General features: G+C 45.8%; 1 protein-coding gene and 1 long non-coding RNA gene across 6 annotated transcripts in view; one reads left to right on the top strand and one right to left on the bottom strand.

Moving 5' to 3' along the window:
- Positions 1-3,511: 3,511 nt before the first annotated feature.
- LOC122393372 lies at positions 3,512-13,553 on the bottom strand. Its single transcript, XR_006258685.1, has 3 exons — positions 13,393-13,553; positions 13,082-13,200; positions 3,512-3,615 (listed from the first exon to the last, which is right to left on the bottom strand). It is a non-coding gene; the product is annotated as an uncharacterized LOC122393372 (long non-coding RNA).
- A 1,216-nt stretch (positions 13,554-14,769) lies between these two features.
- Positions 14,770-25,800, top strand: part of LOC122393370 (bifunctional arginine demethylase and lysyl-hydroxylase JMJD6-like) — a 29,531-nt gene continuing 18,500 nt past the window's right edge. The window contains exon 1 of one of the 5 annotated variants that reach the window (XM_043389318.1): positions 14,770-14,906. The gene's annotated coding sequence lies outside the window, so the exon portion shown is untranslated. The other 4 variants (XM_043389315.1, XM_043389316.1, XM_043389317.1 and 1 more) reach the window with 4 other exon arrangements.

Here is a 25,800-nt window from a genome sequence, read left to right as displayed (position 1 = left end):
ACGAATCATAACAGGTATTGTAGTGCTGTTTTCTCACAGCAGGGTATGTATTGTAGTGCCAATGTTTACTCATCCCAGGGAAATGATTGCAAGTGGCAGACAAAACGCTACTATGTTACATGATGGCGCGTTCCTGTACCTATTAGTCAATATGCATTATGTACCTTATGTCAATCGTAGCTAGTGCGCCACTGCACTTAAAAACGTTGCATCTATAGGTGGCCATTGGTTTGGCTGCTGCCGAGGACGCTACGCTCCCGCACTGCGAAGTTAAAAAAAAGCTAAGTCGTTTCACGACCGGTTTGCTGTTGTCACGATGTCCCAACCGCCGACACTCGCTTCTTCCGATCCCGGAGAGGGCGTTCCAGAAGTGGAGTCCCACACCGAGGCTGAGAGCAGCGACTCCCTGGATTCGCTTCATCGGGACGCCTTTTTCCCGAGTCCCTGTACTCTCAGCGACTCCTCCCTGGATTCGACTCAATTCGACCTTTTCCTGAGTGATTCCAAAAGTGACGAAGAGGCGGCGGAGACCCTGGGAGATGGTGTCGGCGACTCGGCGGTTGCCTCCAGCCCGGCTGCTGCCAGGTCAGAGCTGGCAGCTGCCTGTTTGTACGACTCTGTCGCCGCTGATCCGGATGTGACCGGCCTCCTGGCCTACAGACGGCATTCCACACAGGTCGCCGAACGGGTGTACGGACAGCGATTTCGGCACCAGGTAGACAGCACCTCCCAGAGGCAGCTGTTCGCTCGGATTGAGGAGTACATGGCTTCCGCGCTGGAGGAGTCGCCAGCCGCGGAGGAGCTGGTGGAGCCCGACCGGGTCCCCTCCCGACCTGCCACCGAGGACGACGAGTCTAGCGAGGACTAGCGTATCCCAGTGTTCGGCGATGCAGTAGTGTTTGTTTTTCGTGCGGTTTCGCGTCGCGGGGAAGGTTAGTGTTTGTTTCTGGTGCGGCTTCGCGTCGTCGGGGCGGCGCATTGTTCCAGGGGTGCCAGCCCCTCTGAAGGCCGGCGGTGTCCCCCGTACCCCCCCCCCCCCCCCCGCCAGGCCGGTAGGGGGTAGGGTGTTCCCAGGCACCGCTGGCACGCGCTCGGCCTCAGCTGGCTGGTCGCCCCCCCGGTCGGCAGGTGTCTGACGGGGGCGAGCTGAGGAGGCCCCAAGACCCGGCTGGGGGTCGCGGGGCCACTTGGACGTGGAGGGAGCCGTCACCCTCCCTTTGCGGCACTTTGCCGTCTGGACACAGGGAAGGGGCTGGTCACCCCGACCCTACTGCGCTCCAGCCAGCGCGGGAACCCAGTCTGGCGGTCGTCTCTGGCCCCCTGATGGGGCGGAGACGGGCTGGTCGTTCCCTGTAAATAGACCTAATTTTTGGAGGGTGTATGACTTGTCATACAGCCAGCAATCGGGTCCAGACCAGCCTCCATCATTGGATGAAGGTCACTTGTGATGAATGTCACAGAGGTCTACCCGCCCCCCGGGTGGTGCTAAGCATTGCTGGCCATCAAAAGCTCTTTAAAAGCTGTTGTAAGATATTTCAGACACATCTGCATTACTATTAGTTTTAATTACACGTACCACACAAAAAGTTCGCGCCATCTGTTGGGTAGATCTAGGAACTTGATCAAAATGCGCTTTTAATATGTTTAAGCCACGTTGATTCTGCATTGAATGAGACCAGAAACTTGACAATCGGTTCAGAAGTTTTGGGTCCAGAGCCTTTCAAATGCACTTATGTAAAGCATTCCAACCCTTTAGGATTAACCCGCGCCGGGCCGGTGCTCTGAGATTCCGCGCCGGGCCGCGGGGGGTGTTTGAACACCTTCTAACTCGGCTCCTGGGCCACGTAGCGACACGCGGTAAGCGGCAATCGAAAGAACGTCAAAAATAAGGACGAAAACACTTCAGTCATTTTTTGGGTCAGGTCAAAGGTCAGGTCACCAGAGGTCACCAAAGGTAAAATGTTGACTATTTCAACATTTCGGAGACTGCCAACGGCTATCTCGGGAACCGATAGAGCTACAGCGTCGCAAAAAAAGCGCATTCGATAGCCCTTTTACAGACCTTTCTGAGTAATGTTCTCAGATTTGACCTCAGGTCAACAGTTTAGCCTCCAGAGGGCAAAAACTCCAAAAATAGCCGTTTTTACGAAAAACGTTTTTTTTCGGCAATAACTTTTGACTCAAAAGAGCTATGACATTACTTTTGCCAGCATCGTGTTCCTCTCGTCGAGACGCGTCGAATGAACTATAATTTGACCTTTAAAGGTCAACTTGAAAATTTGACCTCAGGTCAAGGTCATGACCTGACCGGAAAAGCTCATGTTGCATATCAGTCGATCTGCAATGTCAAGCCGAACACATCTAAGGCGTCTTCAGCGCTCTAGCACTCCTCTATCAGAAGTTATCATCGAAAAACTGTTAGATTCTGTTCGTGACCTGAGATGACCTCGGGGACATAACGAGGGGTCACAGTTGCCATTTTCTGGTTCAGTGTGTCTATTTTACCTACATCTCGATGTTTGAGAGTGTCTAGAATAGCGTTCGTGCAAAACAGACTCTTTTCAATTTTCTCCCATTGACTTATAATGGAGAGGCCGCAAAATTGACCTGACCTTAGGTCACCGATATCAAAATTCCGAGATATACATTTTATAGATAGTGTTGCTCTAATCAATCGCTGAAAGTTTCAAGGCAATCGTTCAGTAGGTGTAGCTATGACGAGCATTCTTATTTTTTCTGAGGTGAGGTCACTTGGCGTGACCTGGTGACCTGACCTAAGGTGACCTGGGTCTGAAATTTTCACAACATGTGCGGAAAAGATGCACAAACAGGTGTGCCAAAAACGGCGGCGCTCCGCGCCGCCGTTTTTCAGATATCTGCGAAAAACCGCAAGGGGGGGTGTTCAAACACCCCCCCCCCCGGCCCGGCGCGGGTTAAGGGCTGTTTTGGCCTGAATACCAATGTGGATGGTTCTTCAAATGCCTCTTCTGCTTAAACCAAGAAAGATACAGAAACCCGGTAACCGTCATTCGATAGCCCTTGCATGTATCTAGAACATATCTGAAAATGAAGACCCTGCCTTTCTTAGTTTTGCCGCTAGGTGGCGCTAAAGTTGCTACATGTTAGCGCCACCTGTTGAAGTTGCTATATGTTAGCGCCACCTGTTGGGCAGTTTGCAAAGCTCGACCGGAATGCGGTTCAGATATGTTCTAGATACATCAATTGTGCATCGACTGACACTATAGTCCATTTTTTTTTTCAAAAGGCGCACGGCCCGAAAATCGATTTTATAATTGTCACGTGCAAAGTGATGGATTTTACAGAAATCAACGAACACCGGCTTGGCACGTTTCGAAATCAGACTGGTCGGCTCGGTCGGCTGGTCTCTGACTTGCGATAGTTTGGAAAAAAAGTATAGACATACGACTCATAATGAGGAACTGTGAATTGAAAATGCTTCCACACGGGGTCTAGCCATAGGCATCGGTAACCCATGAATACCATCACTGGTCATGGGCTGGTGGCATGGCGCTCTCCCAGGCTGTCCGGGACACTATCCTGGACACCTTCCCAGTGTTGGGCCGCCAAGAACAGATCGCCTCCCAATGTCCGCACCTGTTGAGAGGTGATTTCAAATCAGCGGTGTTTTTCTATATGCATAAATTCGTGTGGGAAATGAAAACCAGTGCTGAGACTTGATTTCTTTGGTTTTCCATATTTGTATTGTTAAGAAAGAAATACGAAAGTGGTTTCATTCCATGTTCAAGATGCATCAAAGGAAGGTACTAAAAAGGGAGATTTATGCCTCTTCCCAGAAGTTCGCTTGGCCCAGAGGAGGTCATTTAGTAGTTTGCATTCTGAGCCACCAAATAACCCGTACGCACTTCAACTGACCGCAGCGATACTGTACCTCAAGCTGACACTAAAGAGGGCGCAGGAGAAACGCAGACGCCTCGTCCGGCACATGGGGTCAGTGGCGTGCTGCAGCACTGCGACGAGGTGGGCGAGTACGACAATTTAGTGCAGGAGCTTCGGCGAAACGACCCCCAGCGACACCTCCAGTACTTCCGAGTCAACAAGGGGGCCTTCGATCTGCTCCAAGCACTGATCGAAGACCAAATCACCCGGTCGACCACCACCTTCCGCCAGCCGGTCAGCACAACGCAGCGCCTGGTGGTGACATTCCGCTACCAGGCATCGGGAGCGGAGTTTTCCGCTCTGGCGCCGAGCTACCGGCTCGGGGAGTCAACCACGCGCGCTGCAGCCTATTGCGGCCATTGTCAGTCAGCAGCCAAGCTCTGATGTCCAAGGAAGAGGTCACACGGGTCAAGGAAGTTGCTTGTTTGCACATTCACGTGCAGCGCGCGATCCGTAGGATACGCGAATTTGACCTGCTCCAGCTACATTGACACGCATGCATAGAGTACCAGCTGGCATCTCTAACGGACCACTGTGTTCGTACCGCTCACGGTTTAAAGGTAGACTGCCACCTTTTTTTTCCACAAAACGGTTTTCACTAGAGCTGAGCCACCTATGTCCCAGACTGAAGTCGGTTTTCCGAAATTCGAACCCGTTTGCGAGAAATCGGAGACCAAAGTTCAGTTTGATGCCATTTTTTTAGTCCAAGAAAACCGACATCTCTAAGCTGTTTATCGATAACTTTGAAACATGAATTTTCTTATCTTTTGGTAAATATATGTCAAAACTTTGATTGTTTCGAGATCAGAGAAGAATTTTGGAGTGTCAAAATAAAAGTTAAACTTATATATTCAGTAGTTCATTTTTTCCAAAAAAGTGTGGGAAATGGGGTTTAACATGGGCCAGACCCATTCCAAATGAGCCATGATTTTTAAATGTTTTACGAACTTAAATGCAAAATAAATTAAACATGGCCAATTTCTTATGAAATCATATATTAGTAAATCATAAAATACCTTACTTTTTCAAATAAAATGTAATAATCTTATGACCTTGAAGTCTAGTGATGTGTAAACATTGTCGCTAGACATTAACCGATTGATAATTGTATGATAATCGACATTTTTTCGCGATTCACGTGATGATACTTTGTCAGGTGAATTCTAAAATTTTGTTTTGTCCAGGGAATAAATCATAGGCCGATCTGAGAAAACTTTTTGAAGGTGGCAGTCTTCCTTTAATTAATATGCAGCCCCCACCGTTAAATGTGTAGGCATAGAAAGTAAACTGTCGGGTGAGCAAACACGTTACGGGCCGGGAGTACTACGTCCTGATCGGGCTGCCAAATGATGCGGGTCCTGCTATGATGAAAATGCAGTCGTTATGGATTCGTCTTCACATGTTATGCAGTATGCACTATCTACTATGTCTGTGGTTCCATGCAAATATATGTATCATGTTCGTGATACAAATATCAAAGTTTTTTATATCAATGGTGTAAACAGCGCACAATGTTGTAACGTAAATTGGAATGTAAAGATGGATTCGGAGATAAAGTTATGGATATTTTAGATCTATTTGATAATGTTAGGCCACCTTGCTGCTTCAATACCATAGCGCTTCTCAATCCGCCATATGAATAATAATTAAGAGCACCAGAGCATCGGTCGCTTGGTCTACCAGTCGCCTACGCACGGCGAGTTATTCTACATGTGCGTGCTGCTGCATCACGCTGAAGTGAAGGAGATGTTCCCCAGGAAGACAGGTCTTTGCTGATGAGCTCAGTCAAAGAGGACCAACTGGCATGGTTGTATGAGCAGGTGAGGGAGACGCAATGTGGACTGGCAATGGACATTGGACACGCAGATGCCATGTGGGCTCCAGAGTCTCAGTCTGTTCCAGAAGAGAATGTGCCAAACATTGACAGCATCCTAGCTGGCGCTGAGTTTCAGGTATCAGCTGACAAATCTCATTTGATGTTAGCAATGCTGTCTCTTTCAAGGCAAGAGATAGAAAAGGTCCAGCAGCTGGCCAGTGGTCAGGTCAAAAACCCGAAGTGGTTTGTTGCCAGAAAGGGGAGGATAACGTCGAGCAACTCTGGCCTCGTCCTGAAGGCAATTACTAGAGAAAGGTATCCAAAATCGCATTCCAAAAGGCTCCTTGGTGGCTATGACCTATCTGGCAGTGCAGCAGTAAAATGGGACGAACCCACGAAGCAGCTGGAAAGCGAGCCTATGAAAATTGCACTGAAAGAAAAGTGAAGGAGAGCGGGATTTCCTCTCTGAAGATGGTATGCTTGGGGCCTCTCCAGATGGCATAGTGGGGGATACACTCCTAGAGGTGAAGTGTCCGTGGACACATAAATGGCAAACCATCCAGGAAGTTGTGCAAGAAGAGGAAAAGTTTTTCTTGGATGAAAACCTCCAACTTAAAGAAGATCATGACTACTACAATCAGGTACAGAGTGACGGGCTTCGTCAAATGTGATTTTGTTGTCTGGACAACTCTTGGCGTGCACGTCACTAGTGTACAGAAGCGATGAAAGGGCTGGAAACCTGGAACTCTTCATTGAAGAGATCTACAGGGTCCACATGGTTTCAAGCATTATCGCGCCGGATTGACCAGCAGGACACACCAGCGCGTCAATGTGAGATCTGCCGAGCAAAGCACGAATCATAACAGGTATTGTAGTGCTGATGTTTTCTCACTGCAGGGTATGTATTGTAGTGCCAATGTTTACTCATCCCAGGGAAATGATTGCAAGTTGGAGACAAAACGCTACTATGTTACATGCTGGCGTGTTCCCGTACCTATTAGTCGATATGTATTATGTACCTTATGTCAATCGTAAATTAATAGCTAGTGCGCCACTGCACTTAAAAACGTTGCATCTATAGGAAGCCGTCGACTGGTTAGGCCGCTTTCAGAGCCTAATCGTTTAGGCGCTGAATGCCACATTCAGCGCCTAATTACACGATGAATATGCGATGACTGTCGAATTCATCGGGATCCGCCACGATAGCTTAAGGACAATTCGATGAAAAATGCATGAAATGTCATATATTTTGTGTCAATGCACATCAATGACAGCTTCGCATTCGCATTCTGCTTCTCGCATGACTGCTCCGCATTCGGCTGCTTCCGGTACTCTCTAGATTGGTGTTTGTGTGGGAGGCAAGTGATGTATCAATGACTTACTTCAAATATGCAACGATTATGCGACAACACCTGCACAACTATGCGATAATTGCGATAGCTCATATCAACCCATCTGCCACCACTTCCATCAGTTTCCATGCGCGGACAAATCATCATCCAATGCAATTCGAGCTCTGCAAGTAAAACCGTTTGTGCATTTACAGGGAAGATGCAGTATATGCATACTGCGTAGTATTGTTTCCATGTGCATCAAAATCATCGGTGGAAGTATGTGGACGACCTCAGTATCGGCATCCTGTCGCCTGCAAGAGACGCAAACATTGTCCTCCAGCGAGCCCAGACGGCCGCATCCACTCTGGAAACATGGTCAGAGAACAATCTCATGAAGATCAACGGAAAAAAAGTGTCATATGTTCATCTGCAACTTCTCTCACAACACGGATATGGACGGCGCAGTAATCATTAACAACGAACCAGTACCTGTCGTCCCTACCATGAAACTTCTCGGCGTCCATATTACTTCTGGCCTAAAGTGGACGGCAAATACAAATCATATCACACAAAAAACGCCTCACGCAGGCTGTTCATGCTCACAGTTCTCCGTCAGTTCCATGCAGATCTGAGCGATATCCGCGCCGTCTACATCAGCTTCATTCGTCCGTGTCTGGAATACTGCTCTCAACTGTGGCACACGGGACTGACACAGCAACAAGCACAAGCAATCGAGCAAGTCCAGAAAAGAGCTTGCAAAATCATGATAGGATACGAAAACTACACAGACTACGCCTCTGCCTGCCAGCTCCTCAACCTCGAGACGCTGAGTGAACGTCGCGATGCTGCCCTCTGCAAGCTGGCGGCCGACATCCTCGCCAACCCCGCCCACCCACTGTACCCGGGCGAGCAGCTGGCAAATGTGAGGCGCCCTCTGCGCCGGCAGCGAAAGTTTGTCGTACCGCGGGCCAAAACTTTATAAACTGAGCGGTATAAAAAGTCCACTGTGCCTGTACTCATAAATCTAATGGACAGGATGTGATCCCCACGTAGATATGCTCGGAGCTCTTTTGAAATGCACTATGTTTTGAATTTTTGTGATGCTTCTCACTTCATGTGGTGCCACCATTGCACAGGAGCTCATGTACGGCCTTTTTACCAGTCGTTGACTGTCACGTGGTCAAATAAACCTGTATGCATGTATGTATGTGCATCATTGAATACAGAGAATTTGAAATTGTTTTTCATTAAACTGAACATTTGTCAAAATGAACAATATACATTTGTCTGTGTCTGCTTGTGACCAAGACAAAGAGGTGACCACTGACCAAACTGGTAGGTGATGACGCAACCGCCTTCTGATGACCGTGAATGATTCTGATGACCTGAATCGACAGTGATACGATCTGGTGAGTGGTGACGGACGCGGAATCTGCGTGGTGTCGCTGGGCGCGATGATTACCAAACGATACAAACCGGAACACCAACACTTCAAGACGTGAATGATCATTTGCAATCAACGTCGACGGTGAAAGACACAGAAGAATAGGTAAATACGAGGCTGACCTAGAGCGTCCCACCAGTGATGAGGAAGACACAGCCAGATGACAAATCGAAAGGCTGAATGACGACCTTACGACGGAAACATTGGACGGCAACTTGGCGGAACGAATGCAAAGACCTCGCCACGCTCTATCTGATACACATTTTTTAGCCATGAGAAGCCTCTCAAATGTGCAACAAGCTGCATGAACATTTGATGAAGCAAATAACCCGTTATCACGCTGAACGTCTCATTATGCTTCCCTAGGTGATTCAAGCGCTGCGGCAGTGTTCGGCCGCAGACTATGCGGTAGGCAGTAGGCACACCTCTTGTGTCTGAAGTGGTCCAAAGATCTTTGTGCGTGAGATCATTTCACAAAAAAATATGTTTACGAGTGAGTTTGTTGTGATCTTCAGAGATAATTAAGAGACTACACACCATACGGGCGTGGTGTGAACCGTTTTTCTGTGGTCATTGGCTAGGTTGATTTGAATCTAAGTGGTTCTCTGTTGTGTGTTGCAGTCGCAGATGTTGTGAACTGCTGCAGACTTTTGTTGAATAGAGCCTTGATCTGTGAGGTAGTCTTTTCATTATAACAGGTGTAGGTGTTTGATGTATAAATTTTACTACACCTCTACACTGTGATGCCCGTGGCCGGGAGACAGCCAGTCATACACGATGCCGCATTGTACCGGCATGTACATGGTGAATTCAACCAACTACCAACCGACCCAATCCATAAGCGCTGTGTGTGAGGTGCCACCTACTCCTGCGGCGTCATCGGCAGTAGCGGTAGCATTGGTATAGCAGTCACCGAAGTTATGGTACGTTCGGAGAGCGCGGAATATTCCCCGTCATCGTGAAAATTCCCCGTGTTGCGTTCGGAGAGGGATATTCCATACCGCCAATTTCACGGATCGGCACTACTGCGCCAAGATGAGTTCGTGGGATTTTGTTTGGGTTATTTGGGTTGGCCCAGTGCAAGTAGTTGGATGGTGTGTGACAGCGTTGATTGATATTGATTTTCAGTAAGCATTTTTAAGCCTAAGTTGATATTGCTTTTGTATTTTACTTATCAGGAACTGTTCTGAAGTTGACGCCTGGTATATCCATCATGGCAGAACGAGCCGAGCTGAGACGGCTAGCAGTTGAGTTAATCCTGAATGACTCTTCAGACGAAGAACATGATGATCTCATGGCGCAAGCAATGACAGCTGTAATCAATCATCACCAGGATGGAGGAAGGTAACTTGTTATTCTTTTTATTCACACCCTTTAAAAAAAGAGTATTTTATTTGTTCTATCCCAAATAGCTTTTGGATATCAAGCAATAATGAGTACCTACCACTACCTATGTACAGGGTGTTTGTATGAAACTGAATATTTTGAACCGCAAATTACGTGTACTTTAAATGATACCTAAGTCTCGAGATTAAGCGCTCGCAGTTGATGCATAATGAATCAACATTTGACGTGTTAAAATTTCAGAAAGAAATATCCACAGGTTAGGAAGCGGTGGGGTAGTAAACATGTCACTGTCTAACCGTAGTAGACCGAAAAATTCACCATTTGCAGGCGACCAGGAAACGTGGGTTATCCTCGAGTATTATCGAGTATTGCCAAAAGCATTATCCAGGTGCGGTGCAGTTTGGCGCAGCTTAGCAACACAGTTTGGCGCAGTTTTGCGTAAACTGTGCCGCACCTGGATAATGTTTTTGGTGGTGCCCATACTCGATGATAACCCACGTTTCCTGGTCGCCTGCAAATAGTAACTTTTTTGGTCTTGTACGGTTAGACGGAGGACTTAGATGGAGTTAGTTGGATGGAGCGTGACGTCAACTTGAGATGATTTTAGCTTAAAGGAAATAGTTCACTTTTTAACATGGGTTTTGAACTGGAATAGCAGTTCCGTAGCCTGGGCTGAGACGAGCATAAATCAGGAGCTTTTACAGCCCAACGATCACCCTAGGCAAAGATATTCTATTTCTCGTCCCGAAAAAGGTGTCTTGCGTTGAGGATGTGTGCCTTGCATATATTTGCATCCAGTATGAAAAGAGCATGGGTACCGAAAATTCTTCAGAAACTAGAGAAATTATCTACGAGAACTCTAGAGAAATTCTCGTACTGATCAATAAGGACATTCAGCAGCTGCAGCAGATCGCCCAAATGCCGGTGGCCGCGATAATTTCTCTAGTTTCTGAAGAATTTTCGGAACCCATGCTCTTTTCATACTGGATCGCCTGTGCCTTACAGAAACTGAAAAGTTCTTCTTATATCAAAATATAGAAAATAATCTTTTGTTATAAATAGGTTTTATTTTCTTTGCTGATCATTTTGAACATAAAAAATCATAAATCCATTGCAAAAAAAATAATTTCGTGAAAGTGAACTATTTCCTTTAACCCTCGCCCGTAAACGGTGTTTTGCCACCTTCGCCCATGCAGGGGCGAAGGTGAGACCCCCCCCCCCCGGCGTTTGAAAACGGAGCGTCGTAGAGCTTAGCGGAAAAGACCAACGGATTGCTCTCAACGAGATCTCGCGATTGGTGGTATATTTTTTATCCTAGGTCAACATTTGACCTACTATGACCGGTCAAAGGTCAAATTTTCGAAGAAAAAAATCTAACTTTTTCAGATTTCCGCGCCGATTGCGGCAAAACGGTAAGAGATATCGACTTGAAACCTTCACTATCGTGATTCTTGATCAATTCTCTATCGTATGGTGTGTATTTCGATGTCATAACTCTAATTTGTGCATTAGGTCACGTCAGGCGTGTGACGTCACTGACCTGACCCTGACCCAAAATTAACTACAAGAAACAACCGACGATGCCTGAAATGGATAGCAAATTCGAATTCAGGGCATCAAAATAGCCGAAAAAGGCATACAAGTGCAAGAAGTCATTACAGGTCAACCGAGGTCACTGACCTTACCTTGACCTTTAGTAACCTTCAAAATGTCAACGGACATTGTGCCAATGTCAAATCAGCCAGTTGTGATTCTAAAACAATCCATCAGTGTGTCAGGTCAGTCGGCATTTATACCAATGTGAAGCAATCTCCAATTTAGCGTAAATCTGGCCGGAGGTTGTTCCCTTTATGACGTCGTAACTCGACCTGACATGACCTTGACAAAAAATACCAAAAGTTGCGCAAAGGATGCCCCAGAGGATATTGAAAATTTGAGCAGGCTATCTGAAACGGTTTGGCGTGTAGCTAAGAAAAACCTCAGTTGCACCCCCCCCCCCCCCCACATGGGCGAGGGTTAAAGATATGAGTTAATGCTTATTCTTTGAACAGTTGTATACGCATGTTGTCCAAACATGAAATACTCACAATCCCAGTGAATGTCACAAAATAATTAAAAAGGGAAATGTGAGCCAAACAATGCATGATTGACTGTGTAATGAATATTGCTTGCTTTTGTATTTCAGGCACCAGCATGCAAAGGTCGGCGACTATGTGGAGGAAGTAGTACCGCGATACACTGAAGACAGCTTTAGAAGTAATTTTCGTGTCTCCCGGGGTGGGTCTGTGCGAGGAACTACTTGTCCTGTATGCCAGGGAGATAAAGCCACAGACAGACCTTCCTCCACACCATCAAGTGCTCTTCAGTCTGTGGGTGTTGGGCAACCTCGACTCCTTTCGTGAGGTGGCAGATCGTTTTGGGGTTTCCAAGTCGAGCGCATGGCAGGTCTTCATCCATTTCTGTCAGACATGCACATTGCACAGCCAGTATGGACCAACACATCAAGTGGCCTGAAGATCTACGCAAAACCAAGAGCGAATTCGAAAACATATCGGGCTTTCCAGGAGTGGTTGGCTGCATTGATGGCAGCCATATACCGATACCGATGCCATCTGATCACGGAGAACGGTATATCAACCGCAAGGGTTTCACCTCAGTGAACCTGACGGCAGTGTGCGACCACCGTATGGCTTTCACGTTTGTGAATGTCGGGTGGCCTGGCTCCGTGCATGATGCACGAGTGTACAGAAATGCCCGACCACAATCAATGACCACAAACCAAATATCAATGAAAAGCGAGGGAGCTGGGCGCTGGCGACCGTGGTAAGTGCCCCCTCCAATACACATAGTATAGTCTCTCTTGAAAGTATCGCGACTCTGAAGGAAGGCGCCACCTATCCCAGCCGCGGTTGAGCGGAAAAGTTTGAGAGCCGCTGGACGCTGGTAGCACTGACCGAAGCCTGGCACGAGGAGGCAGCCAACGCGGCAGGCCGAGGGGAGTGGTTGCGAACTGCGGAGGGATAGGGGGAGGTGGCAGTCGCCGTCCGGTCACTTGTGATGGCAGTAAGCATGTGGTCACCGGAATCCATTCTTCTTGCAGGGGATATGTTGAGATTTGTTTCATGGCAAAGTTGACGATGACCCGTCATCGGCACAACTGCCACATACTTTTTTGTAAAATCCGGAAACCCTTGCCCTAATACAAAAAAGGTTAGTACTTACTCAAGACGAAGACACGCTGCAGAAAGCTGGGTGGACAATAATCCTCTTTTGCAGTGAAGGCTCTGGTAACGTCTCCATCTGATCATTGGCAGACATCACCCAGCGTCCCAGGACCCAGCCTGCAAGATAACAATAAGTATGGAGGATGTTGCCTTAGTTTAAGCAAAGAGGATCTGTTCCCTTATTTAACAATCATCATATCACACACAAGGTACAAATGGATAAAGGTGCCTAAATTACCTGCAAACATCAGATGAACATAAAAAACAAGTTCAAACGCGAGGGCGACAGCATAAAAAGAATAAACTCACCCTTGAAAGTAGGTACAATTGGTGCAATATTATCTGACCAAGGCCCTATATACCTATCTGACGTACGGTATCTGAAGAATCCATATTTTGCATCTTAATCAATACAATGCCCCGCATCCCCCCCCCCCCCAACTTGCCCCAAACCATCTACCTGCATGCCCCCGCCACCGAAAACGCCAATGGCTGACAAGTTGAAGTGTTGTTACGGTCGTCAAGTTAGATGTAAGTGAATCCTAATCTATAATCTAAGATTCGGAATCAGGTGAGCCCCTACGATTTGGACCAAACTTGGTCAGTGGATAGTACGTAACGTCCTGATTACGATGCACCCAAAATCTAAGCTCGGCCCGCCATATTTACGAAGTTACGGATGTTTGAATTTCAAGGTCATTCGGGAGAGCCCCTACGATTTCCGTCAAAATTTGTGTACGGACACACTAGATGCTCCTCATTACGAATATCACAAAATTTAAGCTCGGCCCGCCATATTTACGAAGTTACGGAGGTTTGAATTTCAAGGTCATTTGGGTGAGCCCCTGCGATTTCCGTCAAAATTGGTATACGGACATATTACATCCTCCTCATTACAAATATCATAAAAGTTAAGCTCGGCCCGCCATATTTTTCAAGTTACGGAGTCACAAAGTTACGGAATTTCAAGGTCATTCGGAGAGCCCCTCCGATTTTCGTCAAAATTTGTATGCGGACACATTACATGCTCCTCATTACGAATATCGTAAAAGCTAAGCTCGGCCCGCACTATTTCAAAAGTTACTGACGTTTGAAACTCACTGAAATTCAAACAGCTCTAACTTTTGAAATAGTGCGGGCCGAGCTTAGCTTTTACGATATTCGTAATGAGGAGCATGTAATGTGTCCGCATACAAATTTTGACGAAAATCGGAGGGGCTCTCCGAATGACCTTGAAATTCCGTAACTTTGTGACTCCGTAACTTGAAAAATATGGCGGGCCGAGCTTAACTTTTATGATATTTGTAATGAGGAGGATGTAATATGTCCGTATACCAATTTTGACGGAAATCGCAGGGGCTCACCCAAATGACCTTGAAATTCAAACCTCCGTAACTTCGTAAATATGGCGGGCCGAGCTTAAATTTTGTGATATTCGTAATGAGGAGCATCTAGTGTGTCCGTACACAAATTTTGACGGAAATCGTAGGGGCTCTCCCGAATGACCTTGAAATTCAAACATCCGTAACTTCGTAAATATGGCGGGCCGAGCTTAGATTTTGGGTGCATCGTAATCAAGACGTTACGTACTATCCACTGACCAAGTTTGGTCCAAATCGTAGGGGCTCACCTGATTCCGAATCTTAGATTATAGATTAGGATTCACTTACATCTAACTTGACGACCGTAGTGTTGTTTACACGCTGCACGCGCTGCACGTGCCATCACGCTTCCTTAGCAACACGCTTCCTGTTCTACCATCTGCAGCTCCCCGGCCTCTCATTGGTAACCAGCTTTCATCTTTCGCCATTCACCAATCAGAGGTAAAGGATGGCCAGGAATATACAAGTACGCTGATCGCAAAACGACTGATGAACAGCCATTGCGTCCGCTTGCATCTGTTGCTATTGCACGTGCGCCGGAAGTAGGTACTCCAAGAGCAGGCGGAATTGAACAAATTGAGTGAATAAATCTGTTAAATTTAAGAATCTGGGTTCTATTCACGAAGACTATCCCAAATGCTTTTCTTCTTTTTTTCGAATAAACAGTTGTTGAATTTATGTAACGGAAGTTAGCCCACATTCAGCCCACATTCGGCCCAGCCCAGATTGGGGCTGCCAAATCTAGGGAAAAATCTAGAAATCTAGGGAAAAATCTAAAAACCGTTTTACGCCTAAACGGCTGGACGAAACTGAAAAATAAGACCACCATTTGAAAGATCTCTTCACCCCGGACCTAATGATATGGTTAAATACCGGATCAATTTAACCAAAAGCATGATTTAACCAGCGTGAAAATTTTCGGTCAATGGGGCGGCCCCTACGATTTTCTTCAAAATCGGCATGGCGATACTACAGGCCGAGATGATCAATCTGGCTGAAGAAACCCCTATGGGCATTGAAATCTATGGGGTAAAAACGCCCTTGGAAAGTTTTACCCACGCATTTCTGGCAAGTGTATCGCACGCATCCCCCCCAAAATGGGTATCATATGAAAGCCCATGAAAACCCAAACAAAACGGTGGGGTAAAATTTACCCATTACCCCATCCAGGGTAAAGTTTACCCAAGATGAAAATTTTCGGTCAATGGGGCGGCCCCTACGATTTTCTTCAAAATCGGCATGGTGATACTACAGGCCGAGATGATCAATCTGGCTGAAGAAACCCCTATGGGCATTGAAATCTATGGGGTAAAAACGCCCTTGGAAAGTTTTACCCACGCATTTCTGGCAAGACTATCGCATGCATCCCCCCAATATGGGTATCATATGAAAGCCCATGAAAACCCTAACAAAATGGTGGGGTAAAATTTACCCATTACCCCATCCAGGGTAAAGTTTACCCAAGATGAAAATTTTCGGTCAATGGGGCGGCCCCTACGATTTTCTTCAAAATCGGCATGGTGATACTACAGGCCGAGATGATCAATCTGGCTGAAGAAACCCCTATGGGCATTGAAATATATGGGGTAAAAACGCCCTTGGAAAGTTTTACCCACGCATTTCTGGCAAGTGTATCGCACGCATCCCCCCAATATGGGTATCATATGAAAGCCCATGAAAACCCAAACAAAATGGTGGGGTAAAATTTACCCATTACCCCATCCAGGGTAAAGTGTACCCAAGATGAAAATTTTCGGTCAATGGGGCGGCCCCTACGATTTTCTTCAAAATCGGCATGGTGATACTACAGGCCGAGATCATCAATCTGGCTGAAGAAACCCCTATGGGCATTGAAATCTATGGGGTAAAAACGCCCTTGGAAAGTTTTACCCACGCATTTCTGGCAAGTGTATCGCACGCATCCCCCAATATGGGTATCATATGAAAGCCCATGAAAACCCAAACAAAACGGTGGGGTAAAATTTACCCATTACCCCATCCAGGGTAAAGTTTACCCAAGATGAAAATTTTCGGTCAATGGGGCGGCCCCTACGATTTTCTTCAAAATCGGCATGGTGATACTACAGGCCGAGATCATCAATCTGGCTGAAGAAACCCCTATGGGCATTGAAATCTATGGGGTAAAAACGCCCTTGGAAAGTTTTACCCACGCATTTCTGGCAAGTGTATCGCACGCATCCCCCCAATATGGGTATCATATGAAAGCCCATGAAAACCCAAAGAAAATGGTGAGGTAAAATTTACCCATTACCCCATCCAGGGTAAAGTTTACCCAAGATGAAAATTTTCGATCAATGGGGCGGCCCCTACGATTTTCTTCAAAATCGGCATGGTGATACTACAGGCCGAGATCATCAATCTGGCTGAAGAAACCCCTATGGGCATTGAAATCTATGGGGTAAAAACGCCCTTGGAAAGTTTTACCCACGCATTTCTGGCAAGTGTATCGCACGCATCCCCCCAATATGGGTATCATATGAAAGCCCATGAAAACCCAAACAAAATGGTGAGGTAAAATTTACCCATTACCCCATCCAGGGTAAAGTTTACCCAAGATGAAAATTTTCGGTCAATGGGGCGGCCCCTACGATTTTCTTCAAAATCGGCATGGTGATACTAAAGGCCGAGATGATCAATCTGGCTGAAGAAAACCCTATGGGCATTGAAATCTATGGGGTAAAAACGCCCTTGGAAAGTTTTACCCACGCATTTCTGGCAAGTGTATCGCACGAATCCCCCCAATATGGGTATCATATGAAAGCCCATGAAAACCCAAACAAAATGGTGGGGTAAAATTTACCCATTACCCCATCCAGGGTAAAGTTTACCCAAGATGAAAATTTTCGGTCAATGGGGCGGCCCCTACGATTTTCTTCAAAATCGGCATGTTGATACTACAGGCCCAGATGACCAATCTGGCTGAAGAAACCCCTATGGGCATTGAAATCTATGGGGTAAAAACGCCCTTGGAAAGTTTTACCCACGCATTTCTGGCAAGACTATCGCACGCATCCCCCCAATATGGGTATCATATGAAAGCCCATGAAAACCCAAACAAAATGGTGGGGTAAAATTTGCCCATTACCCCATCCAGGGTAAAGTTTACCCAAGATGAAAATTTTCGGTCAATGAGGCGGCCCCTACGATTTTCTTCAAAATCGGCATGGTGATACTACAGGCCGAGATCATCAATCTGGCTGAAGAAACCCCTATGGGCATTGAAATCTATGGGGTAAAAACGCCCTTGGAAAGTTTTACCCACGCATTTCTGGCAAGTGTATCGCACGCATCCCCCAATATGGGTATCATATGAAAGCCCATGAAAACCCAAACAAAACGGTGGGGTAAAATTTACCCATTACCCCATCCAGGGTAAAGTTTACCCAAGATGAAAATTTTCGGTCAATGGGGCGGCCCCTACGATTTTCTTCAAAATCGGCATGGTGATACTACAGGCCGAGACCATCAATCTGGCTGAAGAAACCCCTATGGGCATTGAAATCTATGGGGTAAAAACGCCCTAGGAAAGTTTTACCCACGCATTTCTGGCAAGTGTATCGCACGCATCCCCCCAATATGGGTATCATATGAAAGCCCATGAAAACCCAAACAAAATGGTGAGGTAAAATTTACCCATTACCCCATCCAGGGTAAAGTTTACCCAAGATGAAAATTTTCGGTCAATGGGGCGGCCCCTACGATTTTCTTTAAAATCGGCATGGCGATACTACAGGCCGAGATGATCAATCTGGCTGAAGAAACCCCTATGGGCATTGAAATCTATGGGGCAAAAACGCTCTTGGAAAGTTTTACCCACGCATTTCTGGCAAGTGTATCGCACGCATCCCCCCAATATGGGTATCATATGAAAGCCCATGAAAACCCAAACAAAATGGTGGGGTAAAATTTACCCATTACCCCATCCAGGGTAAAGTTTACCCAAGATGAAAATTTTCGGTCAATTGGGCGGCCCCTACGATTTTCTTCAAAATCGGCATGGTGATACTACAGGCCGAGATGATCAATCTGGCTGAAGAAACCCCTATGGGCATTGAAATCTATGGGGTAAAAACGCCCTTGGAAAGTTTTACCCACGCATTTCTGGCAAGTGTATCGCACGCATCCCCCCAATATGGGTATCATATGAAAGCCCATGAAAACCCAAACAAAATGGTGGGGTAAAATTTACCCATTACCCCATCCAGGGTAAAGTTTACCCAAGATGAAAATTTTCGGTCAATGGGGCGGCCCCTACGATTTTCTTCAAAATCGGCATGGTGATACTACAGGCCGAGATCATCAATCTGGCTGAAGAAACCCCTATGGGCATTGAAATCTATGGGGTAAAAACGCCCTTGGAAAGTTTTACCCACGCATTTCTGGCAAGTGCATCGCACCCATCCCCCCAATATAGGTATTTGGGTTTTCATGGGCTTTTATATGATACCCATATTGGGGGGATGCTTGCGATAGTCTTGCCAGAAATGCGTGGGTAAAACTTTCCAAGGGCGTTTTTAACCCATAGATTTCAATGCCCATAGGGGTTTCTTCAGCCAGATTGATCATCTCGGCCTGTAGTATCACCATGCCGATTTTGAAGAAAATCGTAGGGGCACCCCCATTGACCGAAAATTTTCATCTTGGGTAAACTTTACCCTGGATGGGGTAATGGGTAAATTTTACCCCACCATTTTGTTTGGGTTTTCATGGGCTTTCATATGATACCCATATTGGGGGGATGCGTGCGATACACTTGCCAGAAATGCGTGGGTAAAACTTTCCAAGGGCGTTTTTACCCCATAGATTTCAATGCCCATAGGGGTTTCTTCAGCCAGATTGATCATCTCGGCCTGTAGTATCACCATGCCGATTTTGAAGAAAATCGTAGGGGCCGCCCCATTGACCGAAAATTTTCATCTTGGGTAAACTTTACCCTGGATGGGGTAATGGGTAAATTTTACCCCACCATTTTGTTTGGGTTTTCATGGGCTTTCATATGATACCCATATTGGGGGGATGCGTGCGATACACTTGCCAGAAATGCGTGGGTAAAACTTTCCAAGAGCGTTTTTGCCCCATAGATTTCAATGCCCATAGGGGTTTCTTCAGCCAGATTGATCATCTCGGCCTGTAGTATCACCATGCCGATTTTAAAGAAAATCGTAGGGGCCGCCCCATTGACCGAAAATTTTCATCTTAGGTAAACTTTACCCTGGATGGGGTAATGGGTAAATTTTACCTCACCATTTTGTTTGGGTTTTCATGGGCTTTCATATGATACCCATATTGGGGGGATGCGTGCGATACACTTGCCAGAAATGCGTGGGTAAAACTTTCCAAGGGCGTTTTTACCCCATAGATTTCAATGCCCATAGGGGTTTCTTCAGCCAGATTGATGATCTCGGCCTGTAGTATCACCATGCCGATTTTGAAGAAAATCGTAGGGGCCGCCACATTGACCGAAAATTTTCATCTTGGGTAAACTTTACCCTGGATGGGGTAATGGGTAAATTTTACCCCACCATTTTGTTTGGGTTTTCATGGGCTTTCATATGATACCCATATTGGGGGATGCGTGCGATACACTTGCCAGAAATGCGTGGGTAAAACTTTCCAAGGGCGTTTTTACCCCATAGATTTCAATGCCCATAGCCAGATTGATGATCTCGGCCTGTAGTATCACCATGCCGATTTTGAAGAAAATCGTAGGGGCCGCCCCATTGACCGAAAATTTTCATCTTGGGTAAACTTTACCCTGGATGGGGTAATGGGTAAATTTTACCCCACCATTTTGTTTGGGTTTTCATGGGCTTTCATATGATACCCATATTGGGGGGATGCGTGCGATAGTCTTGCCAGAAATGCGTGGGTAAAACTTTCCAAGGGCGTTTTTACCCCATAGATTTCAATGCCCATAGGGGTTTCTTCAGCCAGATTGGTCATCTGGGCCTGTAGTATCAACATGCCGATTTTGAAGAAAATCGTAGGGGCCGCCCCATTGACCGAAAATTTTCATCTTGGGTAAACTTTACCCTGGATGGGGTAATGGGTAAATTTTACCCCACCATTTTGTTTGGGTTTTCATGGGCTTTCATATGATACCCATATTGGGGGGATTCGTGCGATACACTTGCCAGAAATGCGTGGGTAAAACTTTCCAAGGGCGTTTTTACCCCATAGATTTCAATGCCCATAGGGGTTTCTTCAGCCAGATTGATCATCTCGGCCTGTAGTATCACCATGCCGATTTTGAAGAAAATCGTAGGGGCCGCCCCATTGACCGAAAATTTTCATCTTGGGTAAACTTTACCCTGGATGGGGTAATGGGTAAATTTTACCCCACCATTTTGTTTGGGTTTTCATGGGCTTTCATATGATACCCATATTGGGGGGATGCGTGCGATAGTCTTGCCAGAAATGCGTGGGTAAAACATTCCAAGGGCGTTTTTACCCCATAGATTTCAATGCCCATAGGGGTTTCTTCAGCCAGATTGATGATCTCGGCCTGTAGTATTACCATGCCGATTTTGAAGAAAATCGTAGGGGCCGCCCCATTGACCGAAAATTTTCATCTTGGGTAAACTTTACCCTGGATGGGGTAATGGGTAAATTTTACCCCACCATTTTGTTTGGGTTTTCATGGGCTTTCATATGATACCCATATTGGGGGATGCGTGCGATACACTTGCCAGAAATGCGTGGGTAAAACTTTCCAAGGGCGTTTTTACCCCATAGATTTCAATGCCCATAGGGGTTTCTTCAGCCAGATTGATGATCTCGGCCTGTAGTATCACCATGCCGATTTTGAAGAAAATCGTAGGGCCGCCCCATTGACCGAAAATTTTCATCTTGGGTAAACTTTACCCTGGATGGGGTAATGGGTAAATTTTACCCCACCATTTTGTTTAGGTTTTCATGGTATTTCATATGATACCCATATTGGGGGGATGCGTGCGATAGTCTTGCCAGAAATGCGTGGGTGAAACTTTCCAAGGGCGTTTTTACCCCATAGATTTCAATGCCCATAGGGGTTTCTTCAGCCAGATTGGTCATCTGGGCCTGTAGTATCAACATGCCGATTTTGAAGAAAATCGTAGGGGCCGCCCCATTGACCGAAAATTTTCATCTTGGGTAAACTTTACCCTGGATGGGGTAATGGGTAAATTTTACCCCACCATTTTGTTTGGGTTTTCATGGGCTTTCATATGATACCCATATTGGGGGGATGCGTGCGATAGTCTTGCCAGAAATGCGTGGGTAAAACATTCCAAGGGCGTTTTTACCCCATAGATTTCAATGCCCATAGGGGTTTCTTCAGCCAGATTGATGATCTCGGCCTGTAGTATCACCATGCCGATTTTGAAGAAAATCGTAGGGGCCGCCCCATTGACCGAAAATTTTCATCTTGGGTAAACTTTACCCTGGATGGGGTAATGGGTAAATTTTACCCCACCATTTTGTTTGGGTTTTCATGGGCTTTCATATGATACCCATATTGGGGGATGCGTGCGATACACTTGCCAGAAATGCGTGGGTAAAACTTTCCAAGGGCGTTTTTACCCCATAGATTTCAATGCCCATAGGGGTTTCTTCAGCCAGATTGATGAGCTCGGCCTGTAGTATCACCATGCCGATTTTTAAGAAAATCGTAGGGGCCGCCCCATTGACCGAAAATTTTCATCTTGGGTAAACTTTACCCTGGATGGGGTAATGGGTAAATTTTACCCCACCATTTTGTTTGGGTTTTCATGGGCTTTCATATGATACCCATATTGGGGGGATGCGTGCGATAGTCTTGCCAGAAATGCGTGGGTAAAACTTTCCAAGGGCGTTTTTACCCCATAGATTTCAATGCCCATAGGGGTTTCTTCAGCCAGATTGGTCATCTGGGCCTGTAGTATCAACATGCCGATTTTGAAGAAAATCGTAGGGGCCGCCCCATTGAACGAAAATTTTCATCTTGGGTAAACTTTACCCTGGATGGGGTAATGGGTAAATTTTACCCCACCATTTTGTTTGGGTTTTCATGAACTTTCATATGATACCCATATTGGGGGGATTCGTGCGATACACTTGTCAGAAATGCGTGGGTAAATTTTTCCAAGGGCGTTTTTACCCCATAGATTTCAATGCCCATAGGGGTTTCTTCAGCCAGATTGATCATCTCGGCCTGTAGTATCACCATGCCGATTTTGAAGAAAATCGTAGGGGCCGCCCCATTGACCGAAAATTTTCATCTTGGGTAAACTTTACCCTGGATGGGGTAATGGGTAAATTTTACCCCACCATTTTGTTTGGGTTTTCATGGGCTTTCATATGATACCCATATTGGGGGGATGCGTGCGATAGTCTTGCCAGAAATGCGTGGGTAAAACTTTCCAAGGGCGTTTTTACCCCATAGATTTCAATGCCCATAGGGGTTTCTTCAGCCAGATTGATCATCTCGGCCTGTAGTATCACCATGCCGATTTTGAAGAAAATCGTAAGGGCCGCCCCATTGACCGAAAATTTTCATTTTGGGTAAACTTTACCCTGAATGGGGTAATGGGTAAATTTTACCCCAACATTTTGTTTGGGTTTTCATGGGCTTTCATATGATACCCATATTGGGGGGATGCGTGCGATAGTCTTGCCAGAAATGCGTGGGTAAAACTTTCCAAGGGCGTTTTTACCCCATAGATTTCAATGCCCATAGGGGTTTCTTCAGCCAGATTGATCATCTGGGCCTGTAGTATCACCATGCCGATTTTGAAGAAAATCGTAGGGGCCGCCCCATTGACCGAAAATTTTCATCTTGGGTAAACTTTACCCTGGATGGGGTAGTGGGTAAATTTTACCCCACCATTTTGTTTGGGTTTTCATGAGCTTTCATATGATACCCATATTGGGGGGATGCGTGCGATACACTTGCCAGAAATGCGTGGGTAAAACTTTCCAAGGGCGTTTTTACCCCATAGATTTCAATGCCCATAGGGGTTTCTTCAGCCAGATTGATCATCTCGGCCTGTAGTATCACCATGCCGATTTTGAAGAAAATCGTAGGGGCCGCCCCATTGACCGAAAATTTTCATCTTGGGTAAACTTTACCCTGGATGGGGTAATGGGTAAATTTTACCCCACCATTTTGTTTGGGTTTTCATGGGCTTTCATATGATTCCCATATTGGGGGGATGCGTGCGATAGTCTTGCCAGAAATGCGTGGGTAAAACTTTCCAAGGGCGTTTTTACCCCATAGATTTCAATGCCCATAGGGGTTTCTTCAGCCAGATTGGTCATCTGGGCCTGTAGTATCACCATGCTGATTTTGAAGAAAATCGTAGGGGCCGCCCCATTGACCGAAAATTTTCATCTTGGGTAAACTTTACCCTTGATTGGGTAATGGGTAAATTTTACCCCACCATTTTGTTTGGGTTTTCATGGGCTTTCATATGATACCCATATTGGGGGGATGCGTGCGATACACTTGCCAGAAATACGTGGGTAAAACTTTCCAAGGGCGTTTTTACCCCATAGATTTCAATGCCCATAGGGGTTTCTTCAGCCAGATTGATCATCTCGGCCTGTAGTATCACCATGCCGATTTTGAAGAAAATCGTAGGGGCCGCCCCATTGACCGAAAATTTTCATCTTGGGTAAACTTTACCCTGGATGGGGTAGTGGGTAAATTTTACCCCACCATTTTGTTTGGGTTTTCATGGGCTTTCATATGATACCCATATTGGGGGATGCGTGCGATACACTTGCCAGAAATGCGTGGGTAAAACTTTGCAAGGGCGTTTTTACCCCATAGATTTCAATGCCCATAGGGGTTTCTTCAGCCAGATTGATGATCTCGGCCTGTAGTATCACCATGCCGATTTTGAAGAAAATCGTAGGGGCCGCCCCATTCACCGAAAATTTTCATCTTGGGTAAACTTTACCCTTGATTGGGTAATGGGTAAATTTTACCCCACCATTTTGTTTGGGTTTTCATGGGCTTTCATATGATACCCATTTTGGGGGGATGCGTGCGATACACTTGCCAGAAATGCGTGGGTAAAACTTTCCAAGAGCGTTTTTACCCCATAGATTTCAATGCCCATAGGGGTTTCTTCAGCCAGATTGATCATCTGGGCCTGTAGTATCACCATGCCGATTTTGAAGAAAATCGTAGGGGCCGCCCCATTGACCGAAAATTTTCATCCTGGTTAAATCATGCTTTTGGTTAAATTGATCCGGTATTTAACCATATCATTAGGTCCGGGGTAAAGAGATCTTTCAAATGGTGGTCTTATTTTTCAGTTTCGTCCAGCCGTTTAGGCGTAAAACGGTTTTTATATTTTTCCCTAGATTTCTAGATTTTTCCCTAGATTTCTAGATTTTTCCCTAGATTTGGCAGCCCCAATCTGGGCTGGGCCGAATGTGGGCTGAATGTGGGCTAACTTCCGTTACATGTTGAATTTGACCCCGATCGAAATTCAACTTTGCTACCACAGCATTTGGTAGTAATATGGAAGCTGATTATTCAATCGTTAATGACGCTCTTGAGACAAAATAGTTCGTAGCATAAACTTGCATAATCGGCATAATCCATGGATAAGAGAGACATATAAGACCAAGTATATAAACATAAGAGATACCAATCCATGCATAAACCAAGAATAAACATTGAAAGTCAAAGTACTCTACATTGACATATTTATTTCAATTTATATACTGTCACTGTGGACATATTTTTGCTGTTTTGCGAAGATAGATAGGTACCAAGATGGTGTACTGTGCTGCCTTGGCTGACACAGTTCGTATGGCATAATTGCGCCAGTATTTACTGGCACAATTATGCCATACTAACCGCAATTAATCATCCTAGAAATTGGTTAACACATTCCAATTCATACGCTCCTAAACAACTGTAAACTTCAAGCAGAAATACAAAAACAATCTAACCAGACCTAACTCAGTCGGGGAAACTATGGTAAAATCTGCTATTTTTAGCAGTCTGCTATTTTTAGCAGAAATCTGCTAAAAATGGGTACGCATGTGACGTCATCGTACCCAAATATAGCAGATTTGGGTACGGCCCCCGACAAAAGCAGATCTGCACCCTATTTGAAGCAAATGCGCATCAAATGCCTGGCAGATTCATGATAAGAATAGTGCTGAGAATGTCCTCTGATATTTTTGTTCAGATCCGACTATTTTCAAATAATGAATTTGAAAATAGTCGGATCTGAACAAAAATAGCAGAGAACACTCTCAGCACTATTCTCATCATGAATCTGCCAGGCATTTGATGCGCATTTGCTTCAATTAGGGTGCAGATCTGCTTTTGTAT

This window comes from Amphibalanus amphitrite, unplaced genomic scaffold (assembly GCF_019059575.1).
Source record: "Amphibalanus amphitrite isolate SeventyFive unplaced genomic scaffold, NRLGWU_Aamphi_draft 000532F_arrow, whole genome shotgun sequence".
Classification (NCBI taxonomy): Eukaryota; Metazoa; Arthropoda; class Thecostraca; order Balanomorpha; family Balanidae; genus Amphibalanus; species Amphibalanus amphitrite.
Note: the sequence above shows the minus strand (reverse complement) of the source record. Positions and strands in the feature narration are given on the sequence as shown.